This window comes from Simochromis diagramma, unplaced genomic scaffold, assembly GCF_900408965.1.
Source record: "Simochromis diagramma unplaced genomic scaffold, fSimDia1.1 OVJJ01000305.1, whole genome shotgun sequence".
Classification (NCBI taxonomy): domain Eukaryota; kingdom Metazoa; phylum Chordata; class Actinopteri; order Cichliformes; family Cichlidae; genus Simochromis; species Simochromis diagramma.
Genome location: NW_024387169.1, coordinates 2,058,648 through 2,074,561, shown reverse-complemented (window position 1 = coordinate 2,074,561; position 15,914 = coordinate 2,058,648). Strand labels below are relative to the sequence as shown.

At 43.7% G+C, this 15,914-nt stretch overlaps 1 protein-coding gene and 1 long non-coding RNA gene across 7 annotated transcripts in view; both read right to left on the bottom strand.

Moving 5' to 3' along the window:
- The window catches only part of dlgap2a (discs, large (Drosophila) homolog-associated protein 2a), a 182,140-nt gene that overhangs the window by 93,739 nt on the left and 72,487 nt on the right, over positions 1 to 15,914 (bottom strand). The gene's annotated exons all lie outside the window — the stretch shown is intronic.
- On the bottom strand, positions 4,422 to 5,664 carry LOC120744503. The gene is made up of 3 exons (XR_005698376.1): positions 5,364 to 5,664; positions 5,201 to 5,290; positions 4,422 to 5,122 (listed from the first exon to the last, which is right to left on the bottom strand). It is a non-coding gene; the product is annotated as an uncharacterized LOC120744503 (long non-coding RNA).

The window sequence follows — 15,914 nt, the reverse complement described above, 5'->3', positions numbered from 1 at the left end:
TCGTTTGCAGAGAGAAGGCTGTGCTTTTCATGGTCAATGTTACATCACAGGCAGCTGACATCGATTTATACTCATGCAGATGATGGTGGTTAGACTCCCTGAATTCTAGCTTTTATATTCACTTTATGGTGTCCGGGCTGGAAATCAGCTCACAAAGCATCAGCTAATGTTTAATATTTTTCCCATGCTGCACCGGATCTTGGGGTGCCCCCACCTGCCAAATCTCACTTTCACCCCCACCTTTACATCCCATGTACGCAGCCTTTTATACATCTAGCTAACGGTTCTTGTATTTACAGATTAAACCAACAACAGAGGAAGTTTAGAGAATATTTGGCACTAAATATTTAACATGTGCATGTCCCACGGCCACTAGAGGCTTACTTCTGAGCGTGCTAGCACATCAGAATCAGGTGACTCAATGTAAATAACAAAAAAATGAACTTTCTGAAGTGACGTAAATAAAACTGAACTGATGCTGAACCTAAACAGCATCGCTGTTTGTTTTGTGTGTGATTTAGTGACTCATCATTTTAAAACCCCTCCGAATGTGAAAGACATTTTCCCACAGAGAAAGCTTTAAGAGCAAGTGGGAAGGATGGTGTGTGGAAAATCAGCCATTGATGTCTTATGACTGTTATTGTTATAAATCAATAAATGTAATCACTGTCATGCTCTGTTGCAGCTCATTGCCCCCAACGTGTGCGCAGCATTGTGCTCAGTATCAGCAGACGAAGAAGCAGAAAAGAGTCTGTCGAGCATGAAAGTAATCAGCCAGGTCAGTGATGGCGGTACTCAAGCTACTATCTGTTATTCTTATTCCTTTAGACATTTTTGTTTTGTAGATTCAAAGCAAACAAGACACCAGAAAAGACAAAAATGGGAGACGGGGAGAGAGCTGGGGGAATACTGCGTACCGGTTATCTGCAGGCGTGTCTTTATTCGTCTCCGAAACTACAGAAAAATGTTGCTGTGTTTGTTTTCCGTGGAGTTTTCCTTGTTTCAATCATTTTCAATTAGGAAACGAGACAGAGCTGAGCAAATCGTCCCGTTTGCATCCTGAAAATGAGTCTTGATTGAAGTCGGTAATTTGGTTCGAATTGGAAGCTCGTCTGCGAGCACAGGCAGAATCTGTCAGCTGTTTGAGAAAACTCAGACCCAACTCTAGACAAAAGGAACTCATTAAAATGCAAGCTTTTTGCAGAACATACTCAGGCTGGGTGAACACAGATCTCAGGGGATACTGAGGATGTACAGTAGGTTGGCTGTGTGCCATTAATTTACTGACTAAAGTGTCTCCATTGGAGTTTGAGCGCATGCTAGCTGTCTGCGTGGCTTTTATTATACGTTCCAGGTCATCAACACGTTCACAGCAATGATGATTTAATCCTGATATTTAGTGTCATAGTTTAGCACTGAACAGGACATACAGCGAGTGTGTTTTAGCAACTTAGACCAAAGTACTGGGCACACTTGAGAACAAGCAGTCCAAGCGTTATTTCACAGTAATGCCTCCAATATTTCTTGGGTCTTTCAAATGGAACCACAAATATTAACCACACAGCAGGATACAGTCATCCTGTGAGACGGAAACGTTTCAACAGCTGGATTTTAGAGAAAAGAAACACGACTTGCAAACTAGCTTATTTGTAACGCATTAACCAAATTCTAAGATACTGTTGAATCCTTATGCATCGTCGGTCTGTCTTCACTTCACCATCTGCAATGTCACTCAGAGCTATGTCCAAAAAAATGTTACACAATCTGCAAATAAACAGGGTCCTAGTTTGCCTCAAATCCTCGTCAGGCAGAAATGCTCAGCGCAGCCTCGCACGCTTTGGAGTGGAACCCGGCCATGTCCCCCTCAGCGACGCTGCTGGTGACTTTTCATCTTTAGCCTGCGGTGAAAACGCCGTGTGGAACGTGATCGACAGTTTCTTGTGAACCTGCTGGAGTTTCATCAATCAGCATCATCTCTAAACCACAATAAGTCCAAGAACAAACACAGTTTGACATCATCATGAAAAATCAGCAAAGACCAATTAAATTAGATTTTTAATTTTAGGAACTTCAAAATAAATCAGTTGCACTTTAGCTACATTGTCACTTGGTGTTTCTCATACAGCAAGATCTACCTGTCATGGTACCACATGGTATTTGACTATAACTATTTGGATGCTATTTTCTCATGTTGCCTCTGTACAGCACTACAGCGGATGTTTAAATCAAACAATCAGTATGTGAATGAAACTGAGCCTTTGAGCCACTCTAAGCCAGGTTTGATGCCAGCCATCCCAATGTGTTTTATGCTGTAAGGTATCAAACTCCAGCGATATGACGACCATCAGGACAAGTAAAGGTGAGTGTAATGAACTGAACACAGCTGCGCTCTGTTTGGATTTAATGTGATCAAACTGTGTGTCTGTCGTCTGTCTCTACTGTCTGTAGAAACAAGCTTTTAATGTATCACGGCTATAATAATATAAACTTACAGACAACTCGCTCGTGTTCCTCCACAAGAGAAAACCAGACATTCTCATGTGTAAAGACTTGATAAAGAGGTGTGTGTGTGTGTGTGTATATACGTGAATACATGACTGTGTGTCTGCCTTAGAACCAATGGCACAGTGTCACAGCGCTCATCAATCTACCCGCCTTCCCCAAGGATGATGTCACTGGCACCCAGCCTGGCTGGTGGCCCACTGGACTGAGGGGATCGACTCTCATTATCTCCGGTCCAGATTTATAAGGCTGCTGTGCTCATATTTTACAGAGAGGGACATGGAGGAAGCAGAGGGAGGGGATGAGGGAGCAAAGAAAGGATGAGGACAGAGAGATGGAGAGAGTGGGACCGGCTATCGGCTATTTAAAGAAAATTCTTCTGGCAATCAGCACGGTGAGCAGCATAAGAAATCAAAACCTGTGTGCATCACTCTTTAGATGCCATATGCTGTCACTGCAAATAGGAAGAGGCTTCACTGGATGCTACTTGACAAAGCAGAGACATTCAAGATAAAGACAAGTTACTCGATTTCTGCTCATTTCCCGCTGTCTCACACACAACCAGCAGAGATCACCACCTGTGCAGATGAGTTATGAGTCGAGCTGTTTGGTAAACAAAAACACATATGTGCTGCTCAGCATACGTCCAAGTGCAGGAGAAAAAATGACAAAAGAGAGCTGCAATCATAAAAAAATGAAAGGAAGAAAAGAGGGAGCCAAATTCTCTGCATCTTGGAGGGAGACCGGTAAATTGGCACGGCTGGGAAACACCTCTCCTCACCCTCTCCCTCTTCTAGACTCCCTCCATTTCTCTCCGTGTGTCTCCATAATGTCACAACATTGTTTCATGTGATTGGGTGTCTGTGTAATGATGACAGATTGGCAGCTGGTGTCTTCACAGAGCAGATTTGAGCAGCTACACACCTGCTGTCTTTGGCTCAGACCGCTCTGCCAGGGAACGTTCACGTACAGATGTCATAGCGCTCGTGTGTATTTATATATGTGTGCGTGCGTGTGTGCTTTACGAGCGCTGCCTAGGGTATTGCATTATGCTTCATCTCCTGGAATGGACCTAATGGGCCGTGAGGAGAAAGCAGACGAAGCAAGCCCAGAGGCAGCGTACAATGTGTCTAACACCTGGTCAGCCATGTCACCGGGAGGCCATATTGGACTCGTTCCCCATCCTTCTGTCTCTTTGTTAACTAGTAAATGCATCTTGGGCCGTAGCCAGGGTAGCTTTGCTCACAGCTAAATATCCAAGCCAATCAGATGCAGACAAGCAACGTGATTGGATTCAGCAGATGAGCTGACGGTCTAGTGGCAAGAATCAGAATAACGATGCATATTTTAATCTACCTATATTATCCTTAATGCAACTCAACCACTGACAGCTCTCTCACCAGAGATTGTGGGGTCTATATGAAAGAAAGCACAATGGGAATCTGTGGGTTGTGGGTGCAATCTGTAGCTGCAGGTCTTACCCTGAGATCATACTCTGAGCTCATATGAGAAGTTATCAGCTACACTATCTGGTCGTTAAGTGATGACGTGACGAATCCTGCTTCCGGGCCTAAAGTAGTCTGGTTTAATATGGCTTTTGTGTTGTTAACATGTTTAATGTTTTGTATTTTCTTCTATTTAATCTCAAAAAGCTCCTAAAACAGTCAGTGATCACTGTTGACCTCCCTCGGCTTTTATTACCGCTAATCATTTATTTAAGCTCAGTTTTTAAAACCTTAGGATGTAACTACAGCCCAGCCCATGCAGCAGTATATGAATGACTAACCTCGTATTGTGGATGGATTATCTCAGTTGTTCTCCTGGCTGAAGTTTGGTCCTTTTACAGCATCCTGCCATGCGATTACATTTGTTCCTGACCACCGAGAACACTCACGTTAACTTTTATCGAGTGGAAAAAAAGTTAGCTTGTTTATATTATGCTAACATAGCTGTGTCGCTAGCGGTCACATAGCACATCATTATATACCAGCTAGCCCAACTTCATGTGACCCGCGGTGGGTACCTATTTAAAATAGGACAGAGCCGTAGGCGCACAGTCAGTTTAAAAGAGTTTAATTTTTAATACAAAATAAAAGAAACAGTGTAACAGCGACACCTAAAAGCAATTAAAAAGCTTTACCTTATTAAAAACGATAAAACTGTATGATTGCCCGTGAAACAGGACAAGCGCTGCGGGGAACCGTTTAAGAACAAATCGACATAGCACACAGGTTAAAAAGGGACGGCAACTCACACAGGATCCCAAATGGGCAAAACACTATAGAGAAAAAAAACAAAAACAAAGTCTTCAGTGCCGTCTTCACTCAGGCCCACCGCTGTGCATGCAAAAGCGGCAAGACAAAAAAACCGATTTGTTTTCCCTGCAGCGCCTTCACCGTTCGCGACAATATATATAAAAAAGGGGTTAAAATACTAAAAGAATCAATATCTGTGGTGCCTACTGATACAGAAAAAATTAAAACAAGAAACAAACAAAATCGACAGCCGCAGCAGTCAGTCTGTCGACTTACACCAGTTTAAAACAAATTAAAACACACTGATGTGTCGGGTCCTTTGCCCGCAGCCAGGAATCCACCTGGCAAAGCAGCAGCTCGGTACTCTGTGAATAAAAGGCAGGAGATCACTTAGCTGGACAGTAAAACACAGGAATATTCCTCAACTGAATTGGTTTTGTTACCTGTCCACAAGTTCGTGTCACACCCTAATAAATGTGGGTCAGTGGCGATGAAGTCCACTATACCGTTCTCACGGGAGCAATGTTTCCCACCTACAAGGGTGCAAATAACTGTAAACCTGTGCCAACAGCCAGAGCTCAAGTGGTACATTTTTGTGTAACCTACCGTTCTAACAGAAGTTTAGGGGAGGACCCGTATCAGACTTTCATAGACAGAAGTTAAGAAACACCAACTTGGACCAAGCACCTGCAACTTCAGGTTTGCAGAGGAATACCCAATTGCCCACACCTGCGCTTATGAAAGGAGCAAAGACCAGCTCCGCCCACCAGGGGCGGTCCCAAGTCTCCAGGTCTCACCTGTCACATTCAGTAACCCTACAAACGTCACTGCTGTTTAGTTTTCTGTCTTGTTTATGTTGGAAGTGATAACAGAGCTGTACGTTTTAATTTGTTTCCAAAACCCCGCAGTCAGGACATGCTATATTGTATTTAGATAGAAGCTAATGAGCTAACTCCCTGCCAACTTCTAACTCCGTTAAATGTCATAAATTCCATTTTCATGGATGCCTGGATGTTAAACTCAATTGTTACACCTGGTAGAGCAGAACGCTGATCATTTTATTAAAGATGAAAGACTTTAGACAGTTTTTCAACTCTCAGTAATGCCATGGTGATCGTTTGATATATGGACCTGCAGCGGAGTTTAGACCCAGACACGGCTAGTGACGTCAGACTGAACAACCGGATTAAGCTTGGGTAGCACGTGCTGTGGCATGAGGTAACACCATAAACATGAGAGGTCCAGGGCAGCGACTCCAATTAGAGTAAAACACAACTTTAAGGCTACATAAGGTTTAAACCATAGACACTTTATTAGCTGTACAGTCGGATGTTTAACATGGGAGTCTGACTCACTGCTGGAATCAGCCTCTAGTGGCCGCTCAAAGAACTGCAGTTTGTGACATTTGTGGGCCGGCCTTATTTTTCAGCCCTGAAGGCTGCTGCTTGGTATCAGCTAACATGGCTCCCAGCAGCTGTCCTCGGGCTGATATGGGAAGCAGGCCACAGCAGCCTGATAAGCTTACTTCTTTCAAACTCCACACTCCCAGATTTTAACATTTTTATTCCATTTCTAACTCTCACTTCTCAGCCATAACAGGCGATGACAGAGGTGACATCCTTTCGGGCTGTTTATAAATCATCTCCTTCTGGAGCCACAAAAGGTTTAATACAACTGCTTTTCCCCCACACACTCGCCCCTCAAGATCTACAAATAGAGTTTGATGTGCAGGCTTCCTTTTAAGATCTGTTCATCTTTCTCTGTTTGGTTCAGCACTCATTCTGCGTTCAGCTCTTTTTTGCTTTTCCACCAACTCCTGAGTTAAATCTGTGCCAAATGCTGCACAGTGTTCACCGTTTTTGTCTCTTTGTTGTTTCGGCTCTTTGCAGTCGGTTTTTAAAGATGTCTTTCCTTAATTGCTTGCTGCTGGAAACAACATTATTAAGAGCAGGGAGAGTGAATTAGGTTCTTAAGCTGTGGGCTACAAAACCAAAACAGAGAAAATGGCAAAAAAAACACTCCATAGACCTGAAGGCAACTGTAGCGCACAAACTTCATCCACTCACAACTCAAAAATAATACCACCCAATAAGGAAACACATAAAAAGCTTTTCTTAATAATGCAAATCGCAAATTAATTCAGCGTGCACTATTTTAGTTATTCTCAGCTGCAACAGCGCAGGCACCTCAAATGCCACATACAAATTTGCAAAAGATCGACATCAACTCGCCAACAGCCTCAGGCAGGTAGGGAAGAGGCGATAAGGAACTACATCTGACTCACAGATGCATAAATAAATCATGCTGGTCCAGAGAGAGGTGCTTGCTTTCAGCATACTCAGTGAATAAGGATGTACATCTACACACTGACACCTGGGAATAAAGGTAAACACCATCACACTGTTCACTGGGCTTTTCCTATAGCATGCTGTTACCTCAGCTGACCTTATGTCTCCTGGAATTAGTGGAGAATGAATCTGCTTCACGGCAGAAAATGCAACTACTGTCTTGTGATGTAATGTACTTAGTCAAGGCACACTTAACCACGTGTTCATATGCTGTGGCACTTTTTCTACCTCCAGTTTAGAACCTACAGTTAAGCTAAAATGCATGTGTTTAGACTATAAGAGCTATCAGGAGTAGGGATGGGTACCGGTATCCGGTGCCATAATGACACCGGATAGCAACATCCCCCAAGAACCGGAAGAGGAGAGTCCTGGCCCCTAGCCCTGCCAGTGTAGCAGAAATGATGAGGATGATGATGGCAGCAGCAGCCGTTCTTCTCTGCATGAGTAGCTTAATGTTGTTCGTGTGTAATTTACGTTGAGTAGGCTAACCACGATATTGCATTAATGCATGTAAGGTGAACTAGCAAACATCATCATAGCTACATGCAGCTGTCTTCTTGTTTGATGGCAGATACTCCCTTCACCCTGGCCAAAAAGGCTAAAATGACCAAAGAAAAAGTGGAAAACAGCTGAACATGAGAGGTTTTTGGACAAAGTTTGTGTTTTTTTTCCCATTGATTAAGCACTGCTTCCAGCCAAAAGTGATACCATATATGCCCTATAGCTGCAGAAAAGGCTAACATTGTTAGCTTTTTACAAAAAAAACAGCTGAACATGTGAGGTTTTTGGACAAAGTGTGTGTTCTTCATTCTTTAAGCACCGGTTCGAGCACCGTTTAAGCACCGGCACAGTTTCAAAAGTACCGGTTTGGCACCGGTATCGGATAAAATCTAAACGATACCCATCCCTACTCAGGAGTATGCAGGGAAAACCCAAACAGGCATGCAAACTCCACAGGTGGGTCTTGAACCAGGTGCTGGGCTTTGGACTCGAGGTTTTGTCAGTCGTGCTTTGTATTAGTTATTTCTACTTCCTTTGTCTTGGCTTGATTAGTTTCAGCTGTGTTCCCCACGTTTCCACTAGCTCATTGCATTTTGTATTTACTGTCTCTCTTCGTCCTTTGCTGAGTTGTCCCACGTTTCTGTGTGTCCCCTAATGTTTCCCAGGGTCCTGCATAAAAACATGCTCTTCATGTTTACCTCTGTCCCCTGTGTTCTGCATTTAGCTCTGCAAACAACAACTTTCCACACCGCTGACTGTGACAGCAGGAACCTTCTTGCTGTGAGGTGACACTGCTACCCACTCCACCACCATGGAGGCTTATACACATCTGAGAAACAGTCAAACAGGGTTTACTCTTCTGTTGCACGGTAGCGCCCATTCCTCTTCCATCCAGCTACCAGACCCCAGATCTCTCATTGCATAATAAATGCATAATAGAAGTGCAGCAGCTCAGTGCATGATTCGAGAAGCAGAAAGTAAGCTATAGCCAGCAGCAGTCCGGCAAGCTTTGTGATTAAATACACAGTTTAACAGAGTGCCTGCTCAGAGATGTAAACAACATGTTTTCTGTAGCTGTAAAACATGTGTGTGGTTAAGAAATGGTGTTCGGTCGTGTGCGTGTAATGATATGCTAATTACCTTTGCAAAGGAGGTTATGATAGGTTTTCTAAATGTTTGTGGGCTTGTTTGTTAGCAGAGTTCCATTCATAGCTTCTTGAGGAAAACTGTAGCAGTGATGGTCCAGTTAAATCTGGATCCAAGAGTTGCTAGAGAAAAGTGTCTTGACCACAGGGCAGGGCAGCTCTGAATATTTTGTGTTTTGTCTTCGGAAAACAGTTTCAGATTGAGATAAGAAAAATGAGGTAGAATCTCAACCAGATCACCAACTAATCTGAATCCAGATGTCCAGTCGGATTCAGCCTTGGCGGAGGGATACAGTATCCGCCGTGTGCATGTGTGGTAAAAAACAAAACAAATAAAACAAAAACGTTGCCCAGAAATTGAAGCATGAACAAAACTGTGGACATGGAGTCGTCACACCCATGCAAGAAAGCTGACACTCGCTCATATGAATCCAGAAACACTGAAGAATACCCAGCATGTAGCAGACAAGCTTTTGTTTCTGGATTTGTTTAAAAAATGATGACATCAAAGCTCTTTAATGCTAAAGGCCATCTAATGTGACAATTCATAAAGGAGGAACTCTTCACAGATACTCCTTGTCCGTCTGTAGCCTAGCAACTAACAGACCACAGCACATTTTTCTTTTCTTTTTTTTGCTCTGCAGTGTTGTACGTTACAGGGAAGGAAACGCTAGGACTCTCCTGGAATTAGAAGACAGATGAAATGACACGCGAGAAGAGAAAAATCATCACCAAAGAGTGCAAACAACTCAGGACAAAGGAGGATCAAAGGGGCTCGCAGTAACTAAAAGCAGCAAACAAGCCCCAAATCACTATTTTTGGGGTTTTTTCACTTTATCGCACACATGGGCAAAAAGCCAGTCCACTGAGGAAGGATAAACACGGAAACCTTAAGTCTCCCATGTTTGAAAAAGCCCGTTGCCATAGTAATGGGCAGGGATGAAGAGGAGGTGGTGAGGTGTTTGTGGATTCTCCTTCCTGTATGCAAAGTGTTATCCCTCACACTCCGTCTTAGAGCATATGGATAAATATAAACCTGATCCACCGCCTGGCCGCTTCTATTCCAGACAGGAAGTTGCCCATGACGTGAGGAAGGACCTCCGCTGCCTGCTCGACCTGCGGCCCTCTCTAGGATCACTCGATTATACTTGAAGTCAGAGGCTGAGGCCTGGGGAAGGGTTACCTCTGACAGAGAGATGAATATTACATGGTGTGAGGTCACCCTCAATAGATATGCATATGACTCATGCAGTTGTAGCAGAACTGTATTTGCAAATGCGATAAATATTACATCAATGGCCTCTTTTATGTGCTCGTTACGACTTCACAGCCTTGGCCATCTATCACAGTGTGTTATTTCATTCATAGTCTGATGGCGAAAGAACTGCAGGGATTAAATCATTGGCTTATTCATGCAGCCATTTATTTGGTTTAATCTCTTTGATTCGAACAGTATGAGCTCCTCGCGAGGAGCGGTGGGCAAGTGATAAATGTGGGAATAGCATGCTGATGCAGAGTCTGCTCTCGAAAAATGACCACTGTTCCATCACATGTTCCCTAAGCATTGATTGGTACTGTAGGCCTTGTGGATGGACGAGCAGTGGTGTGCAACCAGGCATGGATTCCCAGATGACTCCCCCCCCCCCACCCATATTATAATATCAGCTGTAACACACTCTGAGTCATAGTGAATACACACACATAACAACATATGTAATCATTTCCACCCACGAGGTAAAGTGGTGCGGCCATGCAGGCTGTTTATCACCTACAGGTGCACATAGCTCACATGACCTCCACACAGCTAATCTATTCAAGGTGTACATTTGAATAGTGACAGGCTATTGTTTCAGCTAGGCTCCTTAATTGGATGAGCGTGCTAAAAAATGACATCTGGGGTACATTAACCCTGACCTTGTGTTCAAAGTCCCTCGGTTAACAAGCTTTAACCAGTGGACTGACAGCACGGGAGTCCATCAGAACTGTCTTTAAGCAGCCATGACTAAGTGGTAACTGGCTGTGGGCGGGGCCAGCTCAGGTATTAGCAACACTTTGCATTTTCCACTTGAAAGAGGCAAAGAACTGCTGACAGAATGGAGTGAATGAAGTACTAAAATAAAGCACAGAAATATTCATCAGTGAGCAGCTTTCCAAAGTGCGGCTGACGTGGAGTCCAGCCTGCACAGAAATGTCAGATAACTCCAGCGAGCCGCACGAATATTAGCCGATGGTCAGCGTGGCATTACCGGCTCAGCAGCTGCAGCTTTTGTAGGTGGACACGCCGGCAGCCGGGTGTGTTCACACGTTTCTGCTTTGTTTTAAACCCACTGCCATGTTTTAGCAGGCGGCCACAGGGAGCCTGGAGAAAATCTAGGTTTTTTTTATTCAAAATGAATTGTACCTGATTTTTGAGGAGCAGGGGAGCACTTGTTGAATCTGAGTACATTTAAAGCTTTTAAACGGTGGCACTTGAAAGCATCTGAGCTCAGCAACAAAGTCAGCTGATCCCTCTCCTCGTGTTTGCAGTGGACCGGCAGAACTAATCTACTCAAATAACTTTAGTGATTTGATTTTTCTAGTTTCTTGACTAAGCTCGAGGCAAATTTCATGCGCAACATTTCTTATGAAGCAAAGAAATGCATGGAATTGCTGCCGTCTTTACGGTCTGTGACACTAAATTACACGATATTTTGGCCATACTGGTGTCTGCAACAAGCTTTCCCTCCATTTTTATAGATTTAATAACAACCAAAACAACTGACTCAACAAGCGGGGTTTCAAAAAGATTTAAAAAGATGAACGTTTTGGCCATTTTCTGAAATAAATAACAATAACATACCTGGCTTATGTAACGTGATTTAAGACCCTTTAATAACACTTAGTAGCTCAGTCATCACTTTCAGCGGGAGAAAGAGATAAAAAATGTTGCGTTTCATCTCCATTAGTCATTCGTCTGTTTGGAGACAGCAGAGAGAGATTGATGGCCTGGCGAGGATAAACAGCTGGAACTTATGGGAGCGGTCTGTCTATGTCAGAACAACCCTTGAATTCACAAGGATAAAAGTCAAGTCATGACTCGATGGGTTAAGGCCAAAGACATGGAGCGATACATCGAATTCACAAAGCGACCCGGTAACAGAGTATTAACTTGAGGACAAATCGGTAGAGCAATGATCATAACAAACACATGATGGGAATTTAAATGAATAAGAGGGGCGCTTGAGTGCAAAACCTTAATGTTTAGCATGTGAGATGCATGAATCTGCGTGAGATTAAAGCAAAGAGCTGCTCCGAGTCATAAAATATAGACCACGGCTGCAAAGAGACATGCAGTTTAAATCATGGTGACAGAGCGGTACCGAGTAACTCCTTCCTATCAAAGAACACTCGGGGGACAGGCGCACTTTGCTTAGGCATCATTTGCATTTTTCCCACAATGCCAGTGATTTATGCCCCTCAAATAAAAGCCATCATCCACTGGCGGTCTCTAGCCCAGAGTGATTTAATTAATGGCAGGCACATCAACTCCCATATGTGGAACATGCCTGGGAGTTTGCTTGTCGATCAGCATCTGCCACCCCTGCAACAAAATATGATTCCAATCAATGCTGTAATGGTTTTGAGGCCGAGCATCTAATCAGCCTGGCAGGAGCCACAGCGATGGCAGGAATGATGGAACATTTGGTGTTTGTTATAGTGTGTGTGTGTGTGAATTATTTCTGTTTCATAACAAGACGGCCTTTGCTGCTGCTGTAAAGCTCGACATCATGCTGTAAGGCCACAGTGCAGCAAGAGGTGGGAGATCAGGTGTGTGCTTCCGCCTGGAAAAGTAGAAAGTGCAGCTGAACCCGAGCTATTTGCTATTGCTCAAAATGTTGCCTGTCAAATCTGGGCCACTAGATTACCCACAATGCAAAGCAACCACAGAGAGGTCAAAACTTCACACTGAGTGCTCATAAGCTCACTTCTTTTCTAACATAGCACAGACAGTTTTTTGGCCTCAGCCACCACTGCAATTATTAAATGTCATGCAGCTCCCTCTGAAGTCAAAAGGCTTTATGATCCTTAAGATGTGTAAACAGAACGACGTGTAAAGTCTTCAACATTTCCTGTTTTAATCAGTCCCCACGTCACCCTGCTATGCACCAGACGCTGCAGGACAACTTCAAGGATAAAGATTGAATGATACGATCGCCTAGACAGTTCCGAAACAATTCACCTTCCTGTCCCCGAGCAATAGCCAGCCGCTCACCGATGTAAAAAAAGTATGCTAGTGATGAGCTCGTAACCTCACGTACTCTCAAATGATTCAGGCTGGCACATCACAGCGAAGATCGATCTCGTCTCTGTTCTATTCATTAAGAAAATCAAGACGGATGCCCCGCGAGAGATCGACCTTTATAGGCTCTTGAAATCTTCATGTTAATGTGCAGCAGTGGACGTTATCCTTTGAATTCATTTGACACAACTTCTAAAACAATGTTGGCACATTAGAGATAAGATGAAACAGGCCCTTATTGCCAGCCTGAATCATATCCTAAATGCAAGCTTTCTAAAGCCCAGTGGACACATTGAGGCTGCTTCATATGCCTGCTAATAAAAAAAAAGACCAGTGCCCATCTGTACAGTGCATCTGTTCCCTGAAATCACTCAGACAGTTCAGGACGCTGACACAGCTTCCCCATTGTCATTGACAGAGCTGGTTTACACTTTGGCAAGCAAATCGAGAGCTGTCTTTGTCTAACAACTCTTAGATGACACCAACAGTTGTCTCATTTATCCAGTGGATCTGGATCAAATGACTTCATCATTTCTCGCAACATGCAACAGCAAGAGCAACAGATTGGAGCTCAGGAGACAGAGCATCGTGAAACCCAAACACGGGTCAAATCCAGCGATTACACAGGGCCCGGGCTGTCTGATATCCTCAGCATCTTCAGGTCACTATATCTTTCTTCAACATTAAAATTGCAGAATTTGAATTTTATTTTTAAGTCCTTCTGACTGTACTGAAAACAAGTTCCTGCTTCAGTACGTCTGCTCTGCAGGTTCTGCTGCTGTGGCTCTGAGGTTTCCTGCTCTTTATAGATTTATCCAACTGCATTCTCACACGGCTGCTTTCCAGAATAAAGTGCCACGAGTGACAAGAGCAACATCGGCTTACAAAAACCCACCAAGCTGTACACTACATTGGACCTAACCTAACAGGTGGCACATAAAACTACGCTGGCATTATTCAGCTTTCAAACTTCTTACATTTTATAATAATAACCATTTTTAAATTAGACTTTGATCTTACCACATACAGTATTAACAATAATAACACGCTGTGACATAGAGCCAGGGCTCGATATCAGCAGTTAAGAGTGACATTTGTCCATCTCGGTTTGAATCTTTATATTTGAAGTGAACACTTATTTGTGACAAGTCGTTCCTTCTGGCTAATACCAGCCTGGAGAGGAGAGCCTTCCTCGGCACAACAGGTGAAGACCTGATTGCAGTTTACTGGAACAATGATTAATGATCCGAGTTGTGCTTATCTATAGTCGTGTCTGTAGGTGTTAATGCCAGACATGTGCTGCACAGCAGGTATCACAGCAGCACCACCTGGCCTAATGACCCTGCCTCTTACTAGTCAGCAGGTCTCTGGCTCCATCCTCTACAGATCAGCTGTGAGGAGGAGGATGAGGGGGTGGGTCAGAGGGTTGAGGGGGTGGTGGTTGTCGATGTGTTTTGCTCGGCTCACGCCGACCTGGAAATGAAGGTGTTAGATCGCCACCGGATCGTCCCAGAGGTGTCACGTTCCTACAGAGCCCACGTGGAGAGGGCGTAAATGTGAAAACTGTTTGTGTTTTTTGTTGGACAATCAGATTTGATTTGTTCGGGTCATTGCCATCATTGCTCATCTGTATTGTCGAACGCATTGATGATTTATCTGCAGCTATTAATAGGAGCTTTGGGGGAGTGGGTGTAATTGCATTCTTGTGATGACTGACTGTGAAGGCCAGGAGCAGCTGAAATAGATGGCACTAAAGTGACTCATATATTCTGCACTGCTGTAGCTCGTGGCAGCACATTTGGTCACTTTGTCGGGACAATTATCAACAACCTTCTCTCTAATGTGAGGAAAACAAACGGTGACAGTGGGCAGTCTTGGTCAGGGTTTAGAAATGTGGCTTGTGGATGTTTTTCAACATCTCATTCATTGAAAAGGACTAAAAGACATGTTTTGAACACCCCGGGTGGGGTAAAATCATCCCGCCTGTTGATATGTGTGCTCCTGTTGGAAATGAGCTTTCTGCTGCATCTGCACCCATGCACACAATCCATTATGAGGAGCCACACCATCAGTCTACATGTATCTCATTTCTGCTCCAGTTATCTGCGTGTTTCACCAAATCACTTCTAGTCCAGAGGAAAAAGCTCTCCAAAGGGCTGGAAAGGACTTACTGGACCATTGACTGGAAATGAAAAGTTCAGCTACTGCAAGCGTTTGGCTTTTTACTTAAATCTTATTACTTATGAAAAGCTAATAATTACTATAATTAAAAAGACTCCTGATTCGACACAAGTCCGTTTTTCCTTTTTGTTTTTAGAAATTCGTAGAAAACGTGAAACATCAGCAGCCTCACAAAGACCTGGAGGCGCATCCAACGATAACTTGGACCTGGTGAAGTGAGATTGCTCTCCAGAAGTCAAGGTACAGTAAAGATGCAGCATTTCAACTCACTTTAACTCTGAGAAAACATCAAGTCTTGAATGCAGGCTTACAGGTGCCCAGTGCTGGAAACTTCAGAGTCACAGGGCACGCTTCTCTTTTCTTGGTAGGATTAATGCTGCCTCCTCCACAGAGCTAACCCGTGTTGGACCGGTGCAAAGCGTAATGCCTTAATGTAGCCATTACTGTAAAAAAGTGCCCATTAAACACGTGTTAGGTCTGGAGAAAAAGAACGGGCTATTTTAGCTTCATTTTCTCAGGTAAAATGCTGAAAGTGAGCAAAGTCTTTCTCCAGTGCCCTCAGGATGTAGAATGCCTTCCTAAGTAAATTTATTATGTATTTATCTATTATTACTGGGCTTCATTCTGGTTTAATACTCCTGAGACAGACCGGGGCATTTTCAGAGCCTCGGCCATGTCATTTATCTACTCTTCCTGCCTTGGC